The sequence below is a fragment of the Carica papaya genome, chromosome 8, assembly GCF_054855325.1.
Source record: "Carica papaya isolate Zhongbai chromosome 8, ASM5485532v1, whole genome shotgun sequence".
Lineage (NCBI taxonomy): Eukaryota > Viridiplantae > Streptophyta > Magnoliopsida > Brassicales > Caricaceae > Carica > Carica papaya.
The window spans coordinates 18,926,196-18,948,341 of NC_142316.1; the positions used below are offsets into that span (position 1 = coordinate 18,926,196).

The 22,146-nt window shown below is 46.6% G+C and overlaps 9 non-coding genes and 36 pseudogenes across 9 annotated transcripts; 23 read left to right on the forward strand and 22 right to left on the reverse strand.

Moving 5' to 3' along the window:
* Positions 1-88: 88 nt before the first annotated feature.
* Positions 89-207, reverse strand: LOC148248486 (5S ribosomal RNA). Its single transcript, XR_015814595.1, has one exon. It is a non-coding gene; the product is annotated as a 5S ribosomal RNA (ribosomal RNA).
* A 562-nt stretch (positions 208-769) lies between these two features.
* LOC148248487 (5S ribosomal RNA) lies at positions 770-888 on the reverse strand (annotated as a pseudogene).
* A 209-nt stretch (positions 889-1,097) lies between these two features.
* LOC148248488 (5S ribosomal RNA) lies at positions 1,098-1,216 on the reverse strand (annotated as a pseudogene).
* Positions 1,217-1,420: 204 nt separating this feature from the next.
* Positions 1,421-1,539, reverse strand: LOC148248489 (5S ribosomal RNA). Its single transcript, XR_015814920.1, has one exon. It is a non-coding gene; the product is annotated as a 5S ribosomal RNA (ribosomal RNA).
* Positions 1,540-2,098: 559 nt separating this feature from the next.
* On the reverse strand, positions 2,099-2,217 carry LOC148248490 (5S ribosomal RNA). The gene has a single exon (XR_015814687.1). It is a non-coding gene; the product is annotated as a 5S ribosomal RNA (ribosomal RNA).
* A 560-nt stretch (positions 2,218-2,777) lies between these two features.
* LOC148248491 (5S ribosomal RNA) lies at positions 2,778-2,896 on the reverse strand (annotated as a pseudogene).
* Positions 2,897-3,101: 205 nt separating this feature from the next.
* LOC148248492 (5S ribosomal RNA) lies at positions 3,102-3,220 on the reverse strand (annotated as a pseudogene).
* Positions 3,221-3,782: 562 nt separating this feature from the next.
* LOC148248493 (5S ribosomal RNA) lies at positions 3,783-3,901 on the reverse strand (annotated as a pseudogene).
* A 559-nt stretch (positions 3,902-4,460) lies between these two features.
* Positions 4,461-4,579, reverse strand: LOC148248494 (5S ribosomal RNA; annotated as a pseudogene).
* A 562-nt stretch (positions 4,580-5,141) lies between these two features.
* Positions 5,142-5,260, reverse strand: LOC148248495 (5S ribosomal RNA; annotated as a pseudogene).
* Positions 5,261-5,469: 209 nt separating this feature from the next.
* Positions 5,470-5,588, reverse strand: LOC148248496 (5S ribosomal RNA; annotated as a pseudogene).
* A 204-nt stretch (positions 5,589-5,792) lies between these two features.
* LOC148248497 (5S ribosomal RNA) lies at positions 5,793-5,911 on the reverse strand (annotated as a pseudogene).
* Positions 5,912-6,118: 207 nt separating this feature from the next.
* On the reverse strand, positions 6,119-6,237 carry LOC148248498 (5S ribosomal RNA; annotated as a pseudogene).
* A 204-nt stretch (positions 6,238-6,441) lies between these two features.
* LOC148248499 (5S ribosomal RNA) lies at positions 6,442-6,559 on the reverse strand (annotated as a pseudogene).
* A 558-nt stretch (positions 6,560-7,117) lies between these two features.
* LOC148248500 (5S ribosomal RNA) lies at positions 7,118-7,236 on the reverse strand (annotated as a pseudogene).
* A 205-nt stretch (positions 7,237-7,441) lies between these two features.
* On the reverse strand, positions 7,442-7,560 carry LOC148248501 (5S ribosomal RNA). Its single transcript, XR_015814655.1, has one exon. It is a non-coding gene; the product is annotated as a 5S ribosomal RNA (ribosomal RNA).
* Positions 7,561-8,122: 562 nt separating this feature from the next.
* On the reverse strand, positions 8,123-8,241 carry LOC148248502 (5S ribosomal RNA; annotated as a pseudogene).
* Positions 8,242-8,449: 208 nt separating this feature from the next.
* LOC148248503 (5S ribosomal RNA) lies at positions 8,450-8,568 on the reverse strand (annotated as a pseudogene).
* Positions 8,569-8,772: 204 nt separating this feature from the next.
* Positions 8,773-8,890, reverse strand: LOC148248504 (5S ribosomal RNA; annotated as a pseudogene).
* Positions 8,891-9,451: 561 nt separating this feature from the next.
* On the reverse strand, positions 9,452-9,570 carry LOC148248505 (5S ribosomal RNA). Its single transcript, XR_015814604.1, has one exon. It is a non-coding gene; the product is annotated as a 5S ribosomal RNA (ribosomal RNA).
* A 205-nt stretch (positions 9,571-9,775) lies between these two features.
* On the reverse strand, positions 9,776-9,894 carry LOC148248506 (5S ribosomal RNA). The gene has a single exon (XR_015814904.1). It is a non-coding gene; the product is annotated as a 5S ribosomal RNA (ribosomal RNA).
* Positions 9,895-10,456: 562 nt separating this feature from the next.
* Positions 10,457-10,575, reverse strand: LOC148248507 (5S ribosomal RNA; annotated as a pseudogene).
* An 858-nt stretch (positions 10,576-11,433) lies between these two features.
* Positions 11,434-11,552, forward strand: LOC148248508 (5S ribosomal RNA; annotated as a pseudogene).
* Positions 11,553-11,760: 208 nt separating this feature from the next.
* On the forward strand, positions 11,761-11,879 carry LOC148248509 (5S ribosomal RNA; annotated as a pseudogene).
* A 203-nt stretch (positions 11,880-12,082) lies between these two features.
* On the forward strand, positions 12,083-12,201 carry LOC148248510 (5S ribosomal RNA; annotated as a pseudogene).
* A 209-nt stretch (positions 12,202-12,410) lies between these two features.
* LOC148248511 (5S ribosomal RNA) lies at positions 12,411-12,529 on the forward strand (annotated as a pseudogene).
* A 562-nt stretch (positions 12,530-13,091) lies between these two features.
* LOC148248512 (5S ribosomal RNA) lies at positions 13,092-13,210 on the forward strand (annotated as a pseudogene).
* A 205-nt stretch (positions 13,211-13,415) lies between these two features.
* On the forward strand, positions 13,416-13,534 carry LOC148248513 (5S ribosomal RNA; annotated as a pseudogene).
* A 561-nt stretch (positions 13,535-14,095) lies between these two features.
* On the forward strand, positions 14,096-14,214 carry LOC148248514 (5S ribosomal RNA; annotated as a pseudogene).
* A 208-nt stretch (positions 14,215-14,422) lies between these two features.
* LOC148248515 (5S ribosomal RNA) lies at positions 14,423-14,541 on the forward strand (annotated as a pseudogene).
* A 563-nt stretch (positions 14,542-15,104) lies between these two features.
* LOC148248516 (5S ribosomal RNA) lies at positions 15,105-15,223 on the forward strand (annotated as a pseudogene).
* A 206-nt stretch (positions 15,224-15,429) lies between these two features.
* Positions 15,430-15,548, forward strand: LOC148248517 (5S ribosomal RNA; annotated as a pseudogene).
* A 206-nt stretch (positions 15,549-15,754) lies between these two features.
* LOC148248518 (5S ribosomal RNA) lies at positions 15,755-15,872 on the forward strand (annotated as a pseudogene).
* Positions 15,873-16,076: 204 nt separating this feature from the next.
* Positions 16,077-16,195, forward strand: LOC148248519 (5S ribosomal RNA; annotated as a pseudogene).
* A 209-nt stretch (positions 16,196-16,404) lies between these two features.
* LOC148248520 (5S ribosomal RNA) lies at positions 16,405-16,523 on the forward strand. Its single transcript, XR_015814496.1, has one exon. It is a non-coding gene; the product is annotated as a 5S ribosomal RNA (ribosomal RNA).
* Positions 16,524-16,634: 111 nt separating this feature from the next.
* Positions 16,635-16,753, forward strand: LOC148248521 (5S ribosomal RNA; annotated as a pseudogene).
* A 209-nt stretch (positions 16,754-16,962) lies between these two features.
* On the forward strand, positions 16,963-17,081 carry LOC148248522 (5S ribosomal RNA). The gene has a single exon (XR_015815338.1). It is a non-coding gene; the product is annotated as a 5S ribosomal RNA (ribosomal RNA).
* Positions 17,082-17,643: 562 nt separating this feature from the next.
* On the forward strand, positions 17,644-17,762 carry LOC148248523 (5S ribosomal RNA; annotated as a pseudogene).
* Positions 17,763-18,321: 559 nt separating this feature from the next.
* On the forward strand, positions 18,322-18,440 carry LOC148248524 (5S ribosomal RNA; annotated as a pseudogene).
* A 561-nt stretch (positions 18,441-19,001) lies between these two features.
* LOC148248525 (5S ribosomal RNA) lies at positions 19,002-19,119 on the forward strand (annotated as a pseudogene).
* Positions 19,120-19,323: 204 nt separating this feature from the next.
* LOC148248526 (5S ribosomal RNA) lies at positions 19,324-19,442 on the forward strand (annotated as a pseudogene).
* Positions 19,443-20,003: 561 nt separating this feature from the next.
* LOC148248527 (5S ribosomal RNA) lies at positions 20,004-20,122 on the forward strand (annotated as a pseudogene).
* A 205-nt stretch (positions 20,123-20,327) lies between these two features.
* LOC148248528 (5S ribosomal RNA) lies at positions 20,328-20,446 on the forward strand. The gene has a single exon (XR_015814533.1). It is a non-coding gene; the product is annotated as a 5S ribosomal RNA (ribosomal RNA).
* Positions 20,447-21,328: 882 nt separating this feature from the next.
* Positions 21,329-21,447, forward strand: LOC148248529 (5S ribosomal RNA; annotated as a pseudogene).
* A 209-nt stretch (positions 21,448-21,656) lies between these two features.
* Positions 21,657-21,775, forward strand: LOC148248530 (5S ribosomal RNA; annotated as a pseudogene).
* The last annotated feature ends 371 nt before the right edge of the window (positions 21,776-22,146 follow it).

Sequence of the window (22,146 nt, forward strand, 5' to 3'; positions counted from 1 at the left end):
CCCTTGCTTCTTGACTCACATTTGCGTATAAACCAGCGGACCCTAGTTCCAGTCGCGTGTAACGTCGAACAACCTGTCTGAAAAAAAATTGGTGCGACACGAGGACTTCCCAGGAGATCACCCATCCGAGTACTACTCTCGCCCAAGCACACTTAACTGCGGAGTTCTGATGGGATCCGGTGCATTAATGCTGGTATGATCGCACCCGTCTAATTCCACGCTGCAAATACATAAACTCATTCTCCATTCTTCCCCCTCCCGTCATTTGTTTCCTTGTGCGTGCGCACTCCACCTCCCGTGCTCGTTCTAATATCAAATAAAATGCTACGGTACCATGACTCACATTTGCGAATAAACCTGAGGACCATAATCCAAGTCGCGCGTATCGTTGAAAGAATCATCTGCAAAAAAATGGGTGCAACACGAGGACTTCCTAAGAAAATGGGTGAAATATAAGGACTTCGCAGGAAGTCACCCATCCTAGTACTACTCTCGCCCAAGCACCTTTAACTTGCAGAGTTCTGATAGAATCCGTTGCATTGGTGCTGGTATGATTGCTCATGTTTCATTCTGCGCTGCAAATACATATACTTTTTCTCCCTCCATCCCCCCTCCCGTCATTTGTTTCCTTGTGCGTGCACTCTGCATCTCTCTTTCTCGTTCTAATATCGATTAAAATGCCCCTGCTTCTTGACTCACATTGGCGTATAAACCAGTGGACCTTTGTTCCAGTTGCGCGTAACGTCGAACGACCCGTCTGAAAAAAAAATTAGTGCGACACGAGGACTTCCCAAGAGGTAACCCATCCGAGTACTACTCTCGCCCAAGCACACTTAACTACGGAGTTCTGATGGGATCCAGTGCATTAGTGCTGGTATGATTGCACCTCTTTAATTTCGCGCTGCAAATACATAAACTCCTTCTCCTTTCTTCCCCCTCCCGTCATTTGTTTCCTTGTGCGTGCGCACTGCACCTTTCGTTCTCGCTCAAATATCAAGTAAAATGCCACGGCGCCGTGACTCACATTTGCGAATAAATCTGCGGACCATAATTAAAGTCGCGCGTAACGTCGAATGGCACATCTGAAAAAAAGAAAATGGGTGCAACACGAGAACTTCCCAGGAGGTAACCCATCATTGTACTACTTTCGCCAAAGCACACTTAACTGCGGAGTTCTGATGGGATCCGGTGCGTTTGTGCTGGTGTGACCGCACCTGTTTAATTTCGTGCTGAAAATACATACACTCCTTCTTCCCTTCCCCCCTCCCATCATTTGTTTCCTTGTGCGTTCACACTTCACCTCTTATTCTCGTTCTAATATCGATTAAAATGCCCCTGCTTCTTGACTCACATTTGCGTATAAACCAGCGGACCCTAGTTCCAGACGCGCGTAATGTCGAACGACCCGTCTGAAAAAAAATTAGTGCGACACGAAGACTTCCCAGGAGGTCACCCATCCGAGTACTAATCTCGCCCAAGCACACTTCACTGCGGAGTTCTGATGGGATCCGGTGCATTAGTGCTGGTATGATCGCACCTCTTTAATTTTGCGCTGCAAATACATAAACTCATTCCCCTTTCTTCCCCCTCCCGTCATCTGTTTCCTTGTGCGTGCGCACTTCACCTCCCGTTCTCGTTCTAATATCAAGTAAAACGCTACAGCGCCGTGACTCACATTTGCGAATAAACTTGAGGACCATAATTCAAGTCGCGCGTAACGTCGAAAGAATCATCTGCAAAAAAATGGGTGCAACACGAGGACTTCACAAGAAAATGGGTGAAATATAAGGACTTCGCAGGAGGTAACCCATGCTAGTACTACTCTCGCCCAAGCACCCTTACCTACGGAGTTCTGATAGAATCCGTTGCATTAATGCTGGTATGATCGTACCTGTTTCATTTCGTGCTGAAAATACATACACTCCTTCTCCTTCCCTCCCCCTCCCATCAATTGTTTCCTTGTGCGTTCACACTGCACCTCTCCATCTCGTTCTAATATCGATTAAAATGCCCCTGCTTCTTGATTCACATTTGCGTATAAACCAGCGGACCCTAGTTCAAGTCGCGTGTAACGTCGAACGACCCGTCTGAAAATAAATTTGTGCGACACAAGGACTTCCCAGGAGGTCACCCACCCGAGTACTACTCTCGCCCAAGCACACTTAACTGCGGAGTTCTGATGGGATCCGGTGCATTAGTGCTGGTATGATCGCACCCTTTTAATTCCGCGCTGCAAATACATAAACTCCTTCTCCTTTCTTCCCCCTCCCGTCATTTGTTTTCTTGTGCATTCGCACTGCACCTCCCGTGCTCGTTATAATATCAAGTAAAATGCCACGGCGCCGTGACTCAAATTTGTAAATAAACCTGCGGACCATAAATCAAGTCGCGCGTAACGTTGAAAGAGTCATCTGCAAAAGGATGGGTGCAACAGGAGGACCTCCCAAGAAAATGGGTGAAATATAAGGACTTCGCAGGAGGTCACCCATCCGAGTACTTTTCTCGCCCAAGCACCCTTAACTGCGGAGTTCTGATAGAATCCGTTGCATTAGTGCTGGTATGATCCCTCATGTTTCATTCTGCACTGTGAATACATACACACTTTCTCCTTCCATCCCCCCTCCCGTCATTTGTTTCCTTGTGCGTGCAATCTGCATCTCTCTTTCTCGTTCTAATATCAAGTAATATGCCCCGGCACCGTGACTCACCTTTGCAAATGAACCAGCGGATTATAATTCCATTCGCGCGTAACGTCGAAAAACCCATCCGAAAAAAAATAGGTGCAACACGAGGGCTTCCCAGGTGGTCACCCATCCGAGGACTACCCTCGCCCAAGCACACTTAACTGCGGAGTTTTGATAGGATCCGGGGCTTTAGTGCTGGTATGATCACACCTGTTTAATTTCGCGCTGCAAATAGATAGACTCCTTCTCCTTTCTTCCCCCTCCCGTAATTTGTTTCCTTGTGCATTCACACTTCACCTCTCATTCTCGTTCTAATATCGATTAAAATGCCCCTGCTTCTTGACTCACATTTGCGTATAAACCAGCGGACCCTAGTTCCAGAAGTGCGTAACGTCGAACGACCCGTTTAAAAAAAAATTGGTGCGACACGAGGACTTCCTAGGAGGTCACCCATCCGAGTACTAATCTCGCCCAAGCACACTTAACTGCGGAGTTCTGATGGGATCTGGTGCATAAGAGCTGTTATGATCGCGCCTGTTTAATTTCGCGCTGCAAATACATAAACTCATTCTCCTTTCTTCCCCCTCCCTCCATTTGTTTCCTTGTGCGTGCGCACTGCACCTCCCGTGCTCGTTCTAATATAAAGTAAAATGCTACGGCGCCGTGACTCACATTTGCGAATAAACCTGAGGACCATAATACAAGTCGCTCGTAACGTCGAAAGAATCATCTGCAAAAAAATGGGTGGAACACGAGGACTTCCTAAGAAAATGCGTGAAATATAAGGACTTCGCAAGAGGTCACCCATCCTAGTGCTACTCTCGCCCAAGCACCCTTAACTTGCGGAGTTCTGATAGAATCCGTTGCATTGGTGCTGGTATGATTGCTCATGTTTCATTCTGCGCTGCAAATACATACACTTTTTCTCCCTCCATCCCCCCTCCCGTCATTTGTTTCCTTGTGCGTGCACTCTGCATCTCTCCTTCTCGTTCTAATATCGATTAAAATACCCCTGCTTCTTGACTCACATTTGCGTATAAACCAGTGGACCCTAGTTTCAGTCGCGCGTAACGTCGAACGACCCGTCTGAAAAAAAAATTAGTGCGACACGAGGACTTCCCAAGAGGTCACCCATCAGAGTACTACTCTCGCCCAAGCACACTTAGCTGCGGAGTTCTGATGGGAACCGGTGCAAAAGTGCTGGTATGATCGCACCCGTTTAATTTTGCGCTATAATTACATAAACTCAATCCCCTTTCTTCCCCCTCCCGTCATTTGTTTCCTTGTGCGTGCGCACTGTACTTCTCGTTCTCGTTCTAATATCAAGTAAAATGCCACGGCGCCGTGACTCACATTTGCGAATAAACCTGAGGACCATAATTCAAGTCGCGCGTAACGTCGAAAGAATCATCTGCAAAAAAATGGGTACAACACAAGGACTTCACAAGAAAATGGGTGAAATATAAGGACTTCGCAGGAGGTAACCCATGCTAGTACTACTCTCGCCCAAGCACCCTTACCTACGGAGTTCTGATAGAATCCGTTGCATTAGGGCTGGTATGATCGCACCTGTTTCATTTCTTGCTGAAAATACATACACTCCTTCTCCTTCCCTCCCCCTCCCATCAATTGTTCCCTTGTGCGTTCACACTGCACGTCTCCTTCTTGTTCTAATATCGATTAAAATACCCCTGTTTCTTGACTCACATTTGCGTATAAACCAGCGGACCCTAGTTCCAGTCACGCGTAACGTCGAAAGACCAGTCCGAAAAAAAATTGGTGCGACACGAGGACTTCCCAAGAGTTCACCAATCCGAGTACTACTCTTGCCAAAGCACACTTAACTGCGGAGTTCTGACGGGATCCGGTGCATTAGTGCTGGTATGATCGCACCCGTTTAATTCCGCTCTGCAAATACATAAACTCCTTCTCCTTTCTTCCCCCTCCCGTCATTTGTTTCCTTGTGCGTGCGCACTGCACCTCCCGTGCTCGTTTCAATATAAAGTAAAATGCTACGGTGCCGTGAATCACATTTGCGAATAAACCTGAGGACCATAGTTCCAGTCGCGCGTATCGTCGAAAAAATCATCTACAAAAAAATGGGTGGAACACGAGGACTTCCTAAGAAAATGGGTGAAATATAAGGACTTCGCAGGAGGTCACCCATCCTAGTGCTACTCTTGCCCAAGCACCCTTAACTTGCAGAGTTCTGATAGAATCCGTTGCATTGGTGCTGGTATGATTGCTCATGTTTCATTCTGCGCTGCAAATACATACACTTTTTCTCCCTCCATCCTCCCTCCCGTCATTTGTTTCCTTGTGCGTGCACTCTGCATCTCTCCTTCTCGTTCTAATATCGATTAAAATGCCCATGCTTCTTGACTCACATTTGCGTATAAACCAGTGGACCCTAGTTCCAGTCGCGCGTAACGTCGAACGACCCGTCTGAAAAAAAAATTATTGCGACACGAGGACTCCCCAAGAGGTCACCCATCCGAGTACTACTCTCGCCCAAGCACACTTAACTACGGAGTTCTGATGGGATCCGGTGCATTAGTGCTGGTATGATCGCACCTGTTTAATTTTGCGCTGCAAATACATAAACTCCTTCTCCTTTCTTCCCCCACCCGTTATTTGTTTCATTGTGCGTGCACACTGCACCTCTCGTTCTCATTCAAATATCAAGTAAAATGCCACGACACCGTGACTCACATTTGTGATTAAATCTGCGGACCATAATTAAAGTCGCGCATAACGTTGAACAGCACATCTGGAAAAAAGAAAATGGATGCAACACGAGAACTTCCCACGAGGTAACCCATCATTGTAATACTTTCGCCAAAGCACACTTAACTGCGGAGTTTTGATGGGATCCGGTGCATTTGTGTTGGTATGATCGCACTTGTTTAATTTCGCGCTGCAAATACATACACTCCTTCTTCCCTCCCCCCCTCCCACCATTTGTTTCCTTGTGCGTTCACACTGCACCTCTCCTTCTCGTTCTAATATCGATTAAAATGCCCCTGATTCTTGACTCACATTTGTATATAAACTAGCGGACCATAGTTCCAGTCGCTCGTAACGTCGAATGACTCATCTGAAAAAAAATTGTTGCGATACGAGGACTTCCCAAGAGGTCACCCATCCGAGTACTACTCGGACCCAAGCACACTTAACTGCGGAGTTCTAATGGGATCCGGTGCATTAGTGCTGGTATGATCGCACCTGTTTAATTTTGCGTTGCAAATACATAAACTCCTTCTCCTTTCTTCCCCTTCCCGTCATTTGTTTCCTTGTGTGTGTGCACTGCACCTCTCGTTCTCGTTCAAATATCAAGTAAAATGCCACGGCGCCGTGACTCACATTTGCGAATAAATCTGCGGACCATAATTAAAGTCGCGCGTAACGTCGAATGGCAAATCTGAAAAAAAAAATGGGTGCAACACGAGAACTTCCCAGGAGGTAACCCATCATTGTACTACTTTCGCCAAAGCACACTTAACTGCGGAGTTCTGATGGGATCCGGTGCATTAGTGCTGGTGTGACCGCACCTGTTTAATTTCGTGCTGAAAATACATACACTCCTTCTTCCCTCCCCCCCTCCCATCATTTGTTTCCTTGTGCGTTCACACTGCACCTCTCCTTCTCGTTCGAATATCGATTAAAATGCCCCTGATTCTTGACTCAAATTTGCGTATAAACCAGCGGACCATAGTTCCAGTCACGCGTAACGTCGAACGACCCATCTGAAAAAAAATTATTGCGATACGAGGACTTCCCAAGAGGTCACCCATCCGAGTACTACTCTCGCCCAAACACCCTTAACTGCAGAGTTCTGATGGGATCCAGTGCATTAGTGCTGGTATGATGCCACTTGTTTAATTTTGCGCTTCAAATACATACACTCATTCTCTTTTCATCCTCCTCCCGTCATTTGTTTCCTTGTGCATGCGCACTGCACCTCCCGTACTCGTTCTAATATCAAGTAAAATGCCACGGCGCCGTGACTCACATTTGCGAATAAACCTGCATACCATAAATCAAGTCGCGCGTAACGTCGAAAGAATCATCTGCAAAAAGATGGGTGCAACACGAGGACTTCCCAAGAAGATGGGTGAAATATAAGGACTTCGCAGGAGGTCACCCATCCGAGTACTTTTCTCGCCCAAGAACCCTTAACTGCGGAGTTCTGATAGAATCTGTTGCATTAGTGCTGGTATGATCCCTCATGTTTCATTCTGCACTGCAAATACATACACTCTTTCTCATTCCATCCCCCCTCCCGTCATTTGTTTCCTTGTGCGTGCACTCTGCATCTCTATTTCTCGTTCTAATATCAAGTAATATGCCCCGGCACCGTGACTCACCTCTGCAAATGAACCAGCGGTTTATACCATTCGCGCGTAACGTCGAACAACCCATCCGAAAAAAAATAGGTACAACACGAGGGCTTCCCAAGTGGTCAACCATCCGAGTACTACTCTCGCCCAAGCAGACTTAACTGCGGAGTTTTGATGGGATCCGGGGCTTTAGTGCTGGTATGATCGCACATGTTTAATTTCGCGCTGCAAATACATACACTCCTTCTCCTTTCTTCCCCCTCCCGTCATTTGTTTCCTTGTGCGTTCACACTTCACCTCTCATTCTCGTTCTAATATCGATTAAAATGCCCCTGCTTCTTGACTCACATTTGCGTATAAACCAGCGGACCCTAGTTCCAGACGCGCGCAACGTCGAACGACCCGTCTGAAAAAAAATTGGTGCGATACGAGGACTTCCCAAGAGGTCACCCATCCGAGTACTACTCTCGCACAAGCACACTTAACTGCGGAGTTCTGATGGGATCCGGTGTATTAGTGCTGGTATGATCGCACCTGTTTAATTTCGCGCTGCAAATACATAAACTCCTTCTCCTTTTTTCCCCCTGCCGTCATTTGTTTCCTTGTGCGTGCGCACTGCACCTACCATGCTCGTTCTAATATCAAGTAAAATCCTACGGTGCCGTGACTCACATTTGCGAATAAACCTGAGGACGATAGTTCCAGTCGCGCGTATCGTCGAAAGAATCATCTGCAAAAAAATGGGTGCAACACGAGGACTTCCTAAGAAAATGGGTGAAATATAAGGACTTCGCAGGAGGTCACCCATCCTAGTGCTACTCTCGCCCAAGCACCCTTAACTTGCGGAGTTCTGATAGAATCCCTTGCATTGGTGCTGGTATGATTGCTCATGTTTCATTCTGCGCTGCAAATACATACACTTTTTCTCCCTCCATCCCCCCTCCCGTCATTTGTTTCCTTGTGCGTGCACTCTGCATCTCTCATTCTCGTTCTAATATCGATTAAAATGCCCTTGCTTCTTGATTCACATTTGCGTATAAACCAGTGGACCCAGGTTCCAGTCGCGCGTAACGTCGAACGACCCGTCTAAAAAAAAAATTAGTGCGACACGAGGACTTCCTAGGAGGTCACCCATCCGAGTACTACTCTCGCCCAAGCACACTTAACTGCGGAGTTCTGACGGGATTCAGTGCATTAGTGCTGGTATGATCGCACCTGTTTAATTTCGCGCTGCAAATACATAAACTCCTTCTCCTTTCTTCCCCCTCCCGTCATTTGTTTCCTTGTGCGTGCGCACTGAACCTCTCACTCTCGTTCAAATATCAAGAAAAAAGCCACGGCGCCGTGACTCACATTTGCGAATAAATCTGCGGACCATAATTAGAGTCGCGCGTAACGTCGAACGGCACAACTGAAAAAAAAAAATGGGTGCAACACGAGAACTTCCCAGGAGGTAACCCATCATTGTACTACTTTCGCCAAAGCACAATTAACTGCGGAGTTCTGATGGGATCCGGTGCATTTGTGCTGGTGTGACCGCACCTGTTTAATTTCGTGCTGAAAATACATACACTCCTTCTTCCCTCCCGCCCTCCCATCATTTGTTTCCTTTTGCGTTCACATTGCACCTCTCCTTCTCGTTCTAATATCGATTAAAATGCCCCTGATTCTTGACTCACATTTGCGTATAAACCAACGGACCATAGTTCCAAACGCGCGTAATGTCGAACCACCTATCTGAAAAAAAATTGTTGCGATACGAGGACTTCTCAAGAGGTCACCCATCCAAGTACTACTCTCGCCCAAGCACACTTAACTGCAGAGTTCTGATGGGATCCAGTGCATTAGTGCTGGTATGATGCCACTTGTTTAATTTTGCGCTTCAAATACATACACTCCTAATCTTTTCTTCCTCCTCCCGTCATTTGTTTCCTTGTGCGTGCGCACTGCACCTCCCGTACTCGTTCTAATATCAAGTAAAATGTCACGGCGCTGTGACTCACATTTGCGAATAACCCTACGGACCATAAATCAAGTCACGCGTAACGTCGAAAGAATCATCTGCAGAAAGATGGGTGCAACACGAGGACCTCCCAAGAAGATGGGTGAAATATAAGGACTTCGCAGGAGGTCACGCATTCGAGTACTTTTCTCGCCCAAACACCCTTAACTGCGGAGTTCTGATAGAATCCGTTGCATTAGTGCTGGTATGATCCCTCATGTTTCATTCTGCACTACAGATACATACACTCTTTCTCCTTCCATCCCCCCTCCCATCATTTGTTTCCTTGTGCGTGCACTCTGCATCTCTATTTCTCGTTCTAATATCAAGTAATATGTCTCGGCACCGTGACTCACCTTTGCAAATGAACCTGCGGTTTAAAATTCCATTCGCGCGTAACGTCGAACAACCCATCCGAAAAAAAATAGGTGCAACACGAGGGCTTCCCAAGTGGTCACCCATCCGAGTACTACTCTCGCCCAAGCACACTTAACTGCGGAGTTCTGATGGGATCCGGAGCTTTAGTGCTGGTATGATCGCACCTGTTTAATTTCGCGCTGCAAATACATACACTCCTTCTCCTTTCTTCCCCCTCCCGTCATTTGTTTCTTTGTGCGTTCACACTTCACTTCTCATTCTCGTTCTAATATCGATTAAAATGCCCCTGCTTCTTGACTCACATTTGCGTATAAACCAGCGGACCCTAGTTCCAGACGCGCGTAACGTCGAACGACCCGTCTGAAAAAAAATTGGTGCGACACGAGGACTTCCCAGGAGGTCACCCATCCGAGTACTAATCTCGCCCAAGCACACTTCACTGCGGAGTTCTGATGGGATCCGGTGCATTAGTGCTGGTATGATCGCAACTGTTTAATTTTGCGCTACAAATACATAAACTCATTCCCCTTTCTTCCCCCTCCCGTCATTTGTTTTTTTGTGCGTGCGCACTGCACCTCTCGTTCTCGTTCAAATATCAAGTAAAATGCCACGGCGCCGTGACTCCCATTTGCGAATAAATCTGCGGACCATAATTAAAGTCGCGCGTAACGTCGAACGGCACATCTGAAAAAAAAAAATGGGTGCAACACGAGGACTTCGCAAGAAAATTGGTGAAATATAAGGACTTCGCAGGAGGTAACCCATGCTAGTACTACTCTCGTCCAAGCACCCTTACCTACGGAGTTCTGATAGAATCCGTTGCATTAGTGCTGGTATGATCGCACCTGTTTCATTTCGTGCTGAAAATACATACACTCCTTCTCCTTCCCTCCCCCTCCCATCAATTGTTTCCTTGTGCGTTCACACTGCACCTCTCCTTCTCGTTCTAATATCGATTAAAATGCCTATGCTTCTTGATTCACATTTGCGTATAAACCAGCGGACCCTAATTCAAGTCGCCCGTAACGTCGAACGACTCGTTTGAAAATAAATTTGTGCGACAGAAAGACTTCCCAGGAGGTCACCCACCCGAGTACTACTCTCGCCCAAGCACAGTTAACTGCGGAGTTCTGATGGGATCCGGTGCATTAGTGCTGGTATGATCGCACCCTTTTAATTCCGCGCTGCAAATACATACACTCCTTCTCCTTTCTTCCCCCTCCCGTAATTTGTTTCCTTGTGCGTTCACACTTCACCTCTCATTCTCGTTCTAATATCGATTAAAATGCCCCTGCTTCTTGACTCACATTTGCGTATAAACTAGGGGACCCTAGTTCCAGACGCGCGTAACGTCGAACGACCCGTCTGAAAAAAAATTGGTGCGACACGAGGATTTCACAAGAAAATGGGTGAAATATAAGGACTTCGCAGGAGATAACCCATGCTAGTACTACTCTCGCCCAAGCACCCTTACCTACGGAGTTCTGATAGAATCCGTTGCATTAGTGCTGGTATGATTGCACCTGTTTCATTTCGTGCTGATTTATGGTCCGCAGGTTTATTCGCAAATGTGAGTCACGGCGCCGTGGAATTTTACTTGATATTAGAACGAGTACAGGAGGTGCAGTGCGCACGCACAACGAAACAAATGACGGGATGAGGAAGAAAAGAGAAGGAGTGTATGTATTTGAAGCGCAAAATTAAACAAGTGGCATCATACCAGCACTAATGCACTGGATCCCATCAGAAATCTGCAGTTAACTGTGCTTGGTCGAGAGTAGTACTCGGATGGGTGACCTCTTTGGAAGTCCTCGTATCGCAACAATTTTTGTTCAGATGGGTCGTTCGACGTTACGCGCGACTGGAACTATGGTCCGCTGGTTTATACGCAAATGTGAGTCAAGAATAAGGGGCATTTTAATCGATATTAGAACGAGAAGGAGAGTTGCAGTGTGAACGCACAAGGAAACAAATGATGGGTGGGAGGGAGGGAAGAAGGAGTGTATGTATTTTCAGCACGAAATTAAACAGGTGCGGTCACACCAGCACAAATGCACCGGATCCCATCAGAACTCCGCAGTTAAGTGTGCTTTGGCGAAAGTAGTACAATGATGGGTTACCTCATGGGAAGTTCTCGTGTTGCAGCCATTTTTTTTTTTCATATGATTCTTTCGACGTTACGCGCGACTTGATTTATGGTCCGCAGGTTTATTCGCAAATGTGAGTCACGGCGCCGTGGCATTTTACTTGATATTAGAACGAGTACAGGAGGTGCAGTGCGCACGCACAAGGAAACAAATGACGGGATGAGGAAGAAAAGAGAAAGAGTGTATGTATTTGAAGCAAAAAATTAAACAAGTGGCATCATACCAGCACTAATGCACTGGATCCCATCATAACTCTGCAGTTAAGTGTGCTTGGGCGAGAGTAGTACTCGGATGGGTGATCTCTTGGGAAGTCCTCGTATCCCAACAATTTTTTTTCAGATGGGTTGTTCGACGTTACGCGCGACTGGAACTATGGTCCGCTGGTTTATACGCAAATGTGAGTTAAGAATCAGGGGCATTTTAATCGATATTAGAACGAGAAGGAGAGGTGCAGTGTGAACCCACAAGGAAACAAATGATGGGAGGGGGGAGGGAAGAAGGAGTGTATGTATTTTCAGCACGAAATTACACATGTGCGGTCACACCAGCACAAATGCACCGGATCCCATCAGAACTCCGCAGTTATGTGTGCTTTGGGGAAAGTAGTACAATGATGGGTTACCTCCTGGGAAGTTCTCGTGTTGCTCCCATTTTCTTTTTTTCAGATGTGTCGTTCGACGTTACGCGTGACTTTAATTATGGTTCGCAGATTTATTCGCAAATGTGAGTCACGGCACCGTGGCATTTTACTTGATATTTGAACGAGAAAGAGAGGTACAGTGCGCACGCACAAGGAAACAAATGACGGGTGGGGGAAGAAAGGGGAAGGAATTTATGTATTTGCAGCGCAAAATTAAATAGGTGTGATCATACCAGCACTAATGCATCGGATCACATCAGAACTCCGCAGTTAAGTGTGCTTGGGCGAGAGTAGTACTCGGATGGGTGACCTCCTGGGAAGTCGTTGTGTCGCACTAATTTTTTTTTTAGACGGGTCGTTCGACGTTACGCGCGACTGGAACTAGGGTCCACTGGTTTATACGCAAATGTGAGTCAAGAAGCAGGGGCATTTTAATCGTTATTAGAACGAGAAGGAGAGATGCAGAGTGCACGCAGAAGGAAACAAATGACGGGAGGGGGGATGGAGGGAGAAAATGTGTATGTATTTGCAGCGCAGAATGAAACATGAGCAATCATACCAGCACCAATGCAACGGATTCTATCAGAACTCCACAAGTTAAGGGTGCTTGGGCAAGAGTAGCACTAGGATGGGTGACCTCATGCGAAGTCCTTATATTTCACCCATTTTCTCAGGAAGTCGTCGTGTTGCACCCATTTTTTTGCAGATAATTCTTTCGACGATACGCGCGACTTGAATTATGGTCCTCAAGTTTATTTGCAAATGTGAGTCACGGCACCGTAGCATTTTACTTGATATTAGAACGAGCACGGGAGGTGCAGTGCGCACGCACAAGGAAACAAATGACGGGAGGGGGAAGAGAGGAGAAGGAGTTTATGTATTTGCAGCGTGGAATTAAAGGGGTGCGATCATACCAGCACTAATGCACCGGATCCCATCAGAACTCCGCAATTAAGTGTGCTTGGACGAGAGTAGTACTCGGATGGGTGACTTCCTGGAAAGTCCTTGTGTCGCACCAATTTTTTTTCAAACGGGTCGTTCGACGTTACGCGCGACTGGAACTGGGGTCCGCTGGTTTATACGCAATTGTGAGTCAAGAAGCAGGGGCATTTTAATCGATATTAGAACGAGAAGGAGAGGTACAGTGTGAACGCACAAGGAAACAATTGAGGGGAGGGGGAGGGAAGGAGAAGGAGTGTATGTATTTTCAGCACGAAATGAAACAGGTGCGATCATACCAGCACTAATGCATCGGATCCCATCAGAACTCCGCAGTTTAGTGTGCTTAGGCGAGCGTAGTACTCGGATGGGTGACCTCCTGGGAAGTCCTCATGTCGCACTAATTTTTTTTTTAAACGGGTCCTTCGACGTTACGCGCGACTGGAACGAGGGTCCACTGGTTTATACGCAAATGTGAGTCAAGAATCAGGGGCATTTTAATTGATATTGGAACGAGAAAAAGAGATGCAGAGTGCACGCACAAGGAAATAAATGACGGGAGGGGGGATGGGAGGGGAAAGAGTGTATGTATTTGCAATGTAGAATGAAACATGAGGGATCATACCAGCACTAATGCAACGGATTCTATCAGAACTTCGTAGTTAAGGGTGCTTAGGCGAGAAAAGTACTCGGTTGGGTGACCTCCTGCGAAGTCCTTATATTTCACCCATTTTCTTGGGAGGTCCTCGTGTTGCACCAATCTTTTTGCAGATGATTCTTTCGACGTTACGCGCGACTTGATTTATGGTCCGCAGGTTTATTCGCAAATGTTAGTCACGGCACCGTAGCATTTTACTTGATATTAGAACGAGCACGGAAGGTGCAGTGCGCACGCACAAGGAAACAAATGACGGGAGGGGGAAGAAAGGAGAAGGAGTTTATGTATTTGCAGCGCGGAATTAAACGGGTGCGATCATACCAGCACAAATGCACCAGATCCCATCAGAACTCCGCAGTTAAGTGTGCTTTGGCGAAAGTAGTACAATGATGGGTTACCTCCTGGGAAGTTCTCGTGTTACACCCATTTTTTTTTTTCAGATGTGCCGTTCGACATTACGCGCGACTTTAATTATGGTCCGCAGCTTTATTCGCAAATGTGAGTCACGGCGCCGTGGCATTTTACTTGATATTTGAACAAGAACGAGAGGTGCAGTGCGCACGCACAAGGAAACAAATGACGGGAGGGGGAAGAAATGAGAAGGAGTTTTTGTATTTGCAGCGCGAAATTAAACAGTTGCGATCATACCAGCACTAATGCACCGGATCCCATCAGAACTCCGCAGTTAAGTGTGCTTAGGCGAGAGTAGTACTCGGATAGGTGACCTCCGGGGAAGTCCTCTTGTTGCACTAATTTTTTTTTTCAGACGGGTCGTTCGACGTTACGCGCGACTGGAACTAAGGTCCACTGGTTTATACGCAAATGTGAGTCAAGAAGCAGGGGCATTTTAATCAATATTAGAACGAGAATAAGAGATGCAGAGTGCACGCGCAAGGAAACAAATGACGGGAGGGGGGATGGAGGGAGAAAAAGTGTATGTATTTGCAGCGCAGAATGAAACATGAGCAATCATACCAGCACCAATGCAACGGATTCTATCAGAACTCCGCAAGTTAAGGGTGCTTGGGCGAGAGTAGCACTAGGATGGGTGACCTCCTAAGAAGTCCTTATATTTCACCCATTTTCTTAGGAAGTCCTCGTGTTGCACCCATTTTTTTGCAGATGATTCTTTTGACGATACGCGCGACTTGAATTATGGTCCTCAGGTTTATTCGCAAATGTGAGTCACGGCACCATAGCAATTTACTTGATATTAGAACGAGCACGGAAGGTGCAGTGCGCACGCACAAGGTAACAAATGGCGGGAGGGGGAAGAAAGGGGAAGGAGTTTATGTATTTGCAGTGCGAAGTTGAACGGGTGCGATCATACCACCACTAATGCACCGGATCCCATCAGAACTCCAGAGTTTTGTGTGCTTGGGCGAGAGTAGTACTCGGATAGGTGACCTCCTGGGAAGTCCTCGTGTCGCAACAATTTTTTTTTCAGACGGGTCGTTCGACGTTACGCGCGACTGGAACTAGGGTCCGCTGGTTTATACGCAAATGTGAGTCAAGAAGCAGGGGCATTGTAATCGATATTAGAACGAGAATGAGAGGTGCAGTGTGAATGCACAAGGAAACAATTGACGGGAGGGGGAAGAAAAGAGAAGGAGTGTATTTATTTGCAGCGCAAAATTAAACAGGTGCGATCATACCAGCATTAAAGCCCCGGATCCCATCATAACTCCGCAGTTAAGTGTGCTTGGGCGAGAGTCGTACTTAGATGGGTGACCACTTGGGAAGCCCTCGTGTTGCACCTATTTTTTTTCGGATGGGTTGTTCAAAGTTACGCGCGAATGGAATTATAAACCGCTGGTTCATTTGCAAAGGTGAGTCACGGTGCCGGGGCATATTACTTGATATTAGAACGAGTACGGGAGGTGCAGTGCGCACGAACAAGGAAACAAATGACGGGAAGAGGAAGAAAAGAGAAGGAGTGTATGTATTTGAAGCGCAAAATTAAACAAGTGGCATCATACCAGCACTAATGCATCGGATCCCATCAGAACTCCGCAGTTTAGTGTGCTTGGGCGAGAGTAGTACTCGGATGGGTGACCTCTTGGGAAGTCCTCGTATCGCAACAATTTTTTTTCAGATGGGTCATTCGATGTTACGCGCGACTGGATCGAGGGTCCACTGGTTTATACGCAAATGTGAGTCAAGAATTAGGGGCATTTTAATCGATATTAGAACGAGAAGGAGAGGTGCAGTGTGAACGCACAAGGAAACAAATGATGGGAGGGGGGGAGGGAAGAAGGAGTGTATGTATTTTCAGCACAAAATTAAACAGGTGCGGTCACACCAGCACAAATGCACCGGATCCCATCAGAACTCCGCAGTTAAGTGTGCTTTGGTGAAACTAGTACAATGATGGGTTACCTCCTGGGAAGTTCTCGTGTTGCACCCATTTTCTTTTTTTTAGATGTGCCGTTCGACGTTACGCGCGACTTTAATTATGGTCCGCAGAATTATTCGCAAATGTGGATCACGACGCAGTGGCATTTTACTTGATATTTGAACGAGAACGAGAGGTGCAGTGCGCACGCACAAGGAAACAAATGATGGGAGGGGGAAGAAAGGAGAAGGAGTTTATTTATTTGCAGCACAAAATTAAACAGTTGCGATCATACCAGCACTAATGCACCGGATCCCATCAGAACTCCGCAGTTAAGTGTGCTTGGGCGAGAGTAGTACTCGGATGGGTGACCTCTTGGGAAGTTCTTGTGTCGCATCAGTTTTTTTTCAGACGGGTCGAGAATGAGAGGTGAAGTGTGAACGCACAAGGAAACAAATGACGGGAGGGGGAAGAAAGGAGGAGTGTTTGTATTTGCGGTGCGAAATTAAAGAGGTGCGATCTTACCAGCACTAAAGCCCCGGATCCCATCAGAACTCCGCAGTTAAGTGTGCTTGGGCGAGAGTAGTACAATGATGGGTTACCTCGTGGGAAGTTCTCGTGTTGCACCCATTTTCTTTTTTTCAGATGTGCCGTACGACGTTACGCGCTACTTTTATTATGGTCCGCAGATTTATTCGCAAATGTGAGTCACAGTGTCGTGGCATTTTACTTGATATTTGAACGAGAACAAGAGGTGCAGTGTGCACGCACAATGAAACAAATGACAGGAGGGGGAAGAAAGGAGAAGGAGTTTATGTATTTGCAGCGCAAAATTAAACAGGTGCGATCATACCAGCACTAATGCACCGGATCCCATCAGAACTCCGCAGTTAAGTGTTCATGGGCGAGAGTAGTACTCGGATGGGTGACCTCTTGGGAAGTCCTCGTGTCGCACTAATTTTTTTTTCAGACGGGTTGTTCGACGTTACGCGCGACTGGAACTAGGGTCCACTGGTTTATACGCAAATGTGAGTCAAGAAGCAGGGGCATTTTAATCGATATTAGAACGAGAAGGAGAGATGCAGAGTGCACGCACAAGGAAACAAATGACGGGAGGGGGGATGGAGGGAGAAAACGTGTATGTATTTGCTGCGCAGAATGAAACATGAGCAATCATACCAGCACCAATGCAACGGATTCTATCAGAACTCTGCAAGTTAAGGGTGCTTGGGCGAGAGTAGCACTAGGATGGGTGACCTCATGCGAAGTCTTTATATTTCACCCATTTTCTTTGGAAGTCCTCGTGTTCCACCCATTTTTTTGCAGATGATTCTTTCGACGATACGCGCGACTTGAATTATGGTCCTCAGGTTTATTCGCAAATGTGAGTCACGGCACCCTAGCATTTTACTTTATATTAGAAGGAGCACGGGAGGTGTAGTGCGCACGCACAAGGAAACAAATGACGGGAGGGGGAAGAAAGGAGAAGGAGTTTATGTATTTGCAGTGCGGAATTAAACGGGTGCGATCATACCAGCACTAATGCACCGGATCCCATCAGAACTCCGCAGTTAAGTGTGCTTTGGCGAGAGTAGTACTCGGATTGGTGATCTCCTAGGAAGTCCTCGTGTCGCAAATATTTTTTTTCAGACGGGTCGTTCGACGTTACGCGTGACTAGAACTAGGGTCCGCTGGTTTATACGCAAATGTGAGTCAAGAAGCAGGGGCATTTTAATCGATATTAGAACGAGAAGGAGAGGTGCAGTGTGAACACACAAGGAAACAATTGATGGGAGGGGGAAGGAAGGAGAAGGAGTGTATGTATTTTCAGCAAGAAATGAAACAGGTGCGATCATACCAGCACTAATGCAACGGATTCTTTCAGAACTCCGTAGGTAAGGGTGCTTGGGCGAGAGTAGTACTAGCATGGGTTACCTCCTGCGAAGTTCTTATATTTCACCCATTTTCTTGTGAAGTCCTCGTGTTGCACCCATTTTTTTGCAGATGATTCTTTCGACGTTACGCGCGACTTGAATTATTGTCCTCAGGTTTATTCGCAAATGTGAGTCACGGCGCCGTGGCATTTTACTTGATATTAGAACGAGTACGGAAGGTGCATTGCGCACGCACAAGGAAACAAATGACGGGAGGAGGAAGAAAAGAGAAGGAGTGTATGTATTTGAAGCGCAAAATTAAACAAGTGGCATCATACCAGCGCTAATGCACAGGATCTCATTAGAACTCTGTAGTTAAGTGTGCTTGGGCGAGATTAGTACTCGAATGGGTGACCTCCTGGGAAGTCCTCGTGTCGCACCAATTTTTTTGCAGACGGGTCGTTCGACGTTAGGCGCGTCTGGAACTAGGGTCCGCTGGTTTATACGCAAATGTGAGTCAATAAGCAGGGGCATTTTAATCGATATTAGAACGAGAATGAGAGGTGCAGCGTGAACGCACAAGGAAACAAATGACGGGAGGGGGGATGGGAGGAGAAAGAGTGTATGTATTTGCAGTGCAGAATGAAACATGATGGATCATATCAGCACTAATGCAACGGATTCTATCAGAACTCCGCAGTTAAGGGTGCTTGGGCGAGAAAAGTACTCGGATGGGTGACTTCCTGTGAAGTCCTTATATTTCACCCATTTTCTTGGGAGGTCCTCGTGTTGCACCCATCTTTTTGCAGATGATTCTTTCGACGTTACGCGCGACTTGATTTATGGTCCGCAGGTTTATTCGCAAATGTGAGTCACGGCGCCGTGGCATTTTACTTGATATTAGAACGAGTACGGGAGGTGCAGTGCGCACGCACAAGGAAACAAATGACGGGATGAGGAAGAAAAAATTAGGAGTGTATGTATTTGAAGCGCAAAATTAAACAAGTGGCATCATACCAGCACTAATGCACTGGATCCCATCAGAACTCTGCAGTTAAGTGTGTTTGGGCGAGAGTAGTACTCGAATGGGTGACCTCTTGAGAAGTCCTCGTATCGCAACAATATTTTTTCAGATAGGTCGTTCGACATTACGTGCGACTGGAACTATGGTCCGCTGGTTTATACGCAAATGTGAGTCAAGAATCATGGGTATTTTAATCGATATTAGAACGAGAATGAGAGGTGCAATGTGAACGCAAAAGGAAACAAATGATGGGAGGGAGGGAGGGAAGAAGGAGTGTATGTATTTTCAGCACGAAATTAAACAGGTGCGGTCACACAAGCACAAATGCACCGGATCCCATCAGAACTCCGCAGTTAAGTGTGCTTTGGCGAAAGTAGTACAATGATGGGTTACCTCCTGGGAAGTTCTCGTGTTGCACCCATTTTTTTTTTCAGATGTGCCGTTCGACGTTACGCGCGACTTTAATTATGGTCTGCATATTTATTCGCAAATGTGAGTCACGGCGCCGTGGCATTTTACTTGATATTTGAACGAGAACGAGAGGTGCAGTGCGCACGCACAAGGAAACAAATGACGGGAGGGGGAAGAAAGGAGAAGGAGTGTATGTATTTACAGCCGAAAATGAAACAAGTGCGATCATACCAGCACTAATGCAACGGATTCTATCAGAACTCCGTGGGTAAAAGTGCTTGGGCGAGAGTAGTACTAGCATGGGGTACCTCCTGCGAAGTCCTTATATTTCACCAATTTTCTTGTGAACTCCTCGTGTTGCACCCATTTTTTTGCAGATGATTCTTTCGACGTTACGCGCGACTTGTATTATGGTCCTCAGGTTTATTCGCAAATGTGAGTCACGGCGCTGTAGAATTTTACTAGATATTAGAACGAGAACGGGAGGTGCAGTGCGCACGCACAAGGAAACAAATGACGGGAGGGGGAAGAAAGGGGAATGAGTTTATGTATTTGCAGCGCAAAATTAAAAATGTGCGATCATACCAGCACTAATGCACCGGATCCCATCAGAACTCCACAGTGAAGTGTGCTTGGGCGAGATTAGTACTCGGATGGGTGACCTCCGGGGAAGTCCTCGTGTCGCACCAATTTTTTTTCAGACGGGTCGTTCGACGTTACGATCGTCTGGAACTAGGGTCCGCTGGTTTATACGCAAATGTGAGTCAAGAAGCAGGGGCATTTTAATCGATATTAGAACGAGAATGAGAGGTGAAGTGTGAACGCACAAGGAAACAAATGACGGGAGGTGGAAGAAAGGATAAGGAGTGTATGTATTTGCAGCGCGAACTTAAACAGGTGCGATCATACCAGCACTAAAGCTCCGGATCCCATCAGAACTCCGCAGTTAAGTGTGCTTGGGCGAGGGTAGTACTCGGATGGGTGACGACTTGGGAAGCCCTCGTGTTGCACCTATTTTTTTTCGGATGGGTTGTTCGACGTTACGCGCGAATGGAATTATAAACTGCTGGTTCATTTGTAAAGGTGAGTCACGGTGCCGGAGCATATTACTTGATATTAGAACGAGAAAGAGAGATGCAGAGTGCACGCACAAGGAAACAAATGACGGGAGGGGGGATGAAAGGAGAAAGAGTGTATGTATTTGCAGTGCAGAATGAAACATGAGGGATCATACCAGCACTAATGCAACAGATTCTATCAGAACTCCGCAGTTAAGGGTGCTTGGGCGAGAAAAGTACTCGGATGGGTGACCTCCTGCGAAGTCCTTATATTTCACCCATTTTCTTGGGAGGTCCTCGTGTTGCACCCATCTTTTTGCAGATAATTCTTTCGACGTTACGCGCGACTTGATTTATGGTCCGCAGGTTTATTCGCAAATTTGAGTCACGGCGCCGTGGCATTTTACTTGATATTAGAACGAGTACGGGAGGTGCAGTGCGCACGCACAAGGAAACAAATTACGGGATGAGGAAGAAAAGAGAATGAGTGTATATATTTGTAGCGCAAAATTAAACAAGTGGCATCATACTAACACTACTACACTGGATCCCATTAGAACTCTGCAGTTAGGTGTGCTTGGGCGAGAATAGTACTCTGATGGGTGACCTCTTGGGAAGTTCTCGTATCGCAACAATTTTTTTTCAGATGGGTCGTTCGACGTTACGCGCGACTGGAACTTTGGTTTGCTGGTTTATACGCAAATGTGAGTCAAGAATCGGGGGCATTTTAATCGATATAAGAACGAGAATGAGAGGTGCAGTGTGAACGGACAAGGAAACGAATGATGGGAGGGGGGAGGGAAGAAGGAGTGTATGTATTTTCAGCACAAAATTAAACAGGTGCGGTCACACCAGCACAAATGCACCGGATCCCATCAGAACTCCGTAGTTAAGTGTGGTTTGGCGAAAGTAGTACAATGATGGGATACCTCCTGGGAAGTTCACGTAATGCACCCATTTTCTTTTTTTCAGATGTGCCGTTTGACGTTACGCGCGACTTTAATTATGGTCCGCATATTTATTCACAAATGTGAGTCACGACGCCGTGGCATTTTACTTGATATTTGAACGAGAACGAGAGCTGCAGTGCGCACGCACAAGGAAACAAATTACGGGAGGGGGAAAAAAGGAGAAGGAGTTTATGTATTTGCAGCGCAAAATTAAACAGGTGTGATCATACAAGCACTAATGCACCGGATCCCATTAGAACTCCGCAGTTAAGTGTGCTTGGGCGAGAGTTGTACTCGGATGGGTGACCTCCTGGGAAGTTCTCGTGTCGCATTAATTTTTTTTTCAGACGGGTCGTTCGACGTTACGCGCGACTGGAACTAGGGTCCACTGGTTTATACGCAAATGTGAGTCAAGAAGCAGGGGCATTTTAATCGATATTAGAACGAGAAGGAGAGATGTAGAGTGCACGCACAAGGAAACAAATGATGGAGGGGGGATGGAGGGAGAAAAAGTGTATGTATTTGCAGCGCAGAATGAAACATGAGCAATCATACCAGCACCAACGCAACGGATTCAATCAGAACTCCGCAAGTTAAGGGTGCTTGGGCGAGAGTAGCACTAGGATGGGTGACCTTCTGCGAAGTCCTTATATTTCACCCATTTTCTTAGGAAGTCCTCGTGTTGCACCCATTTTTTTGCAAATGA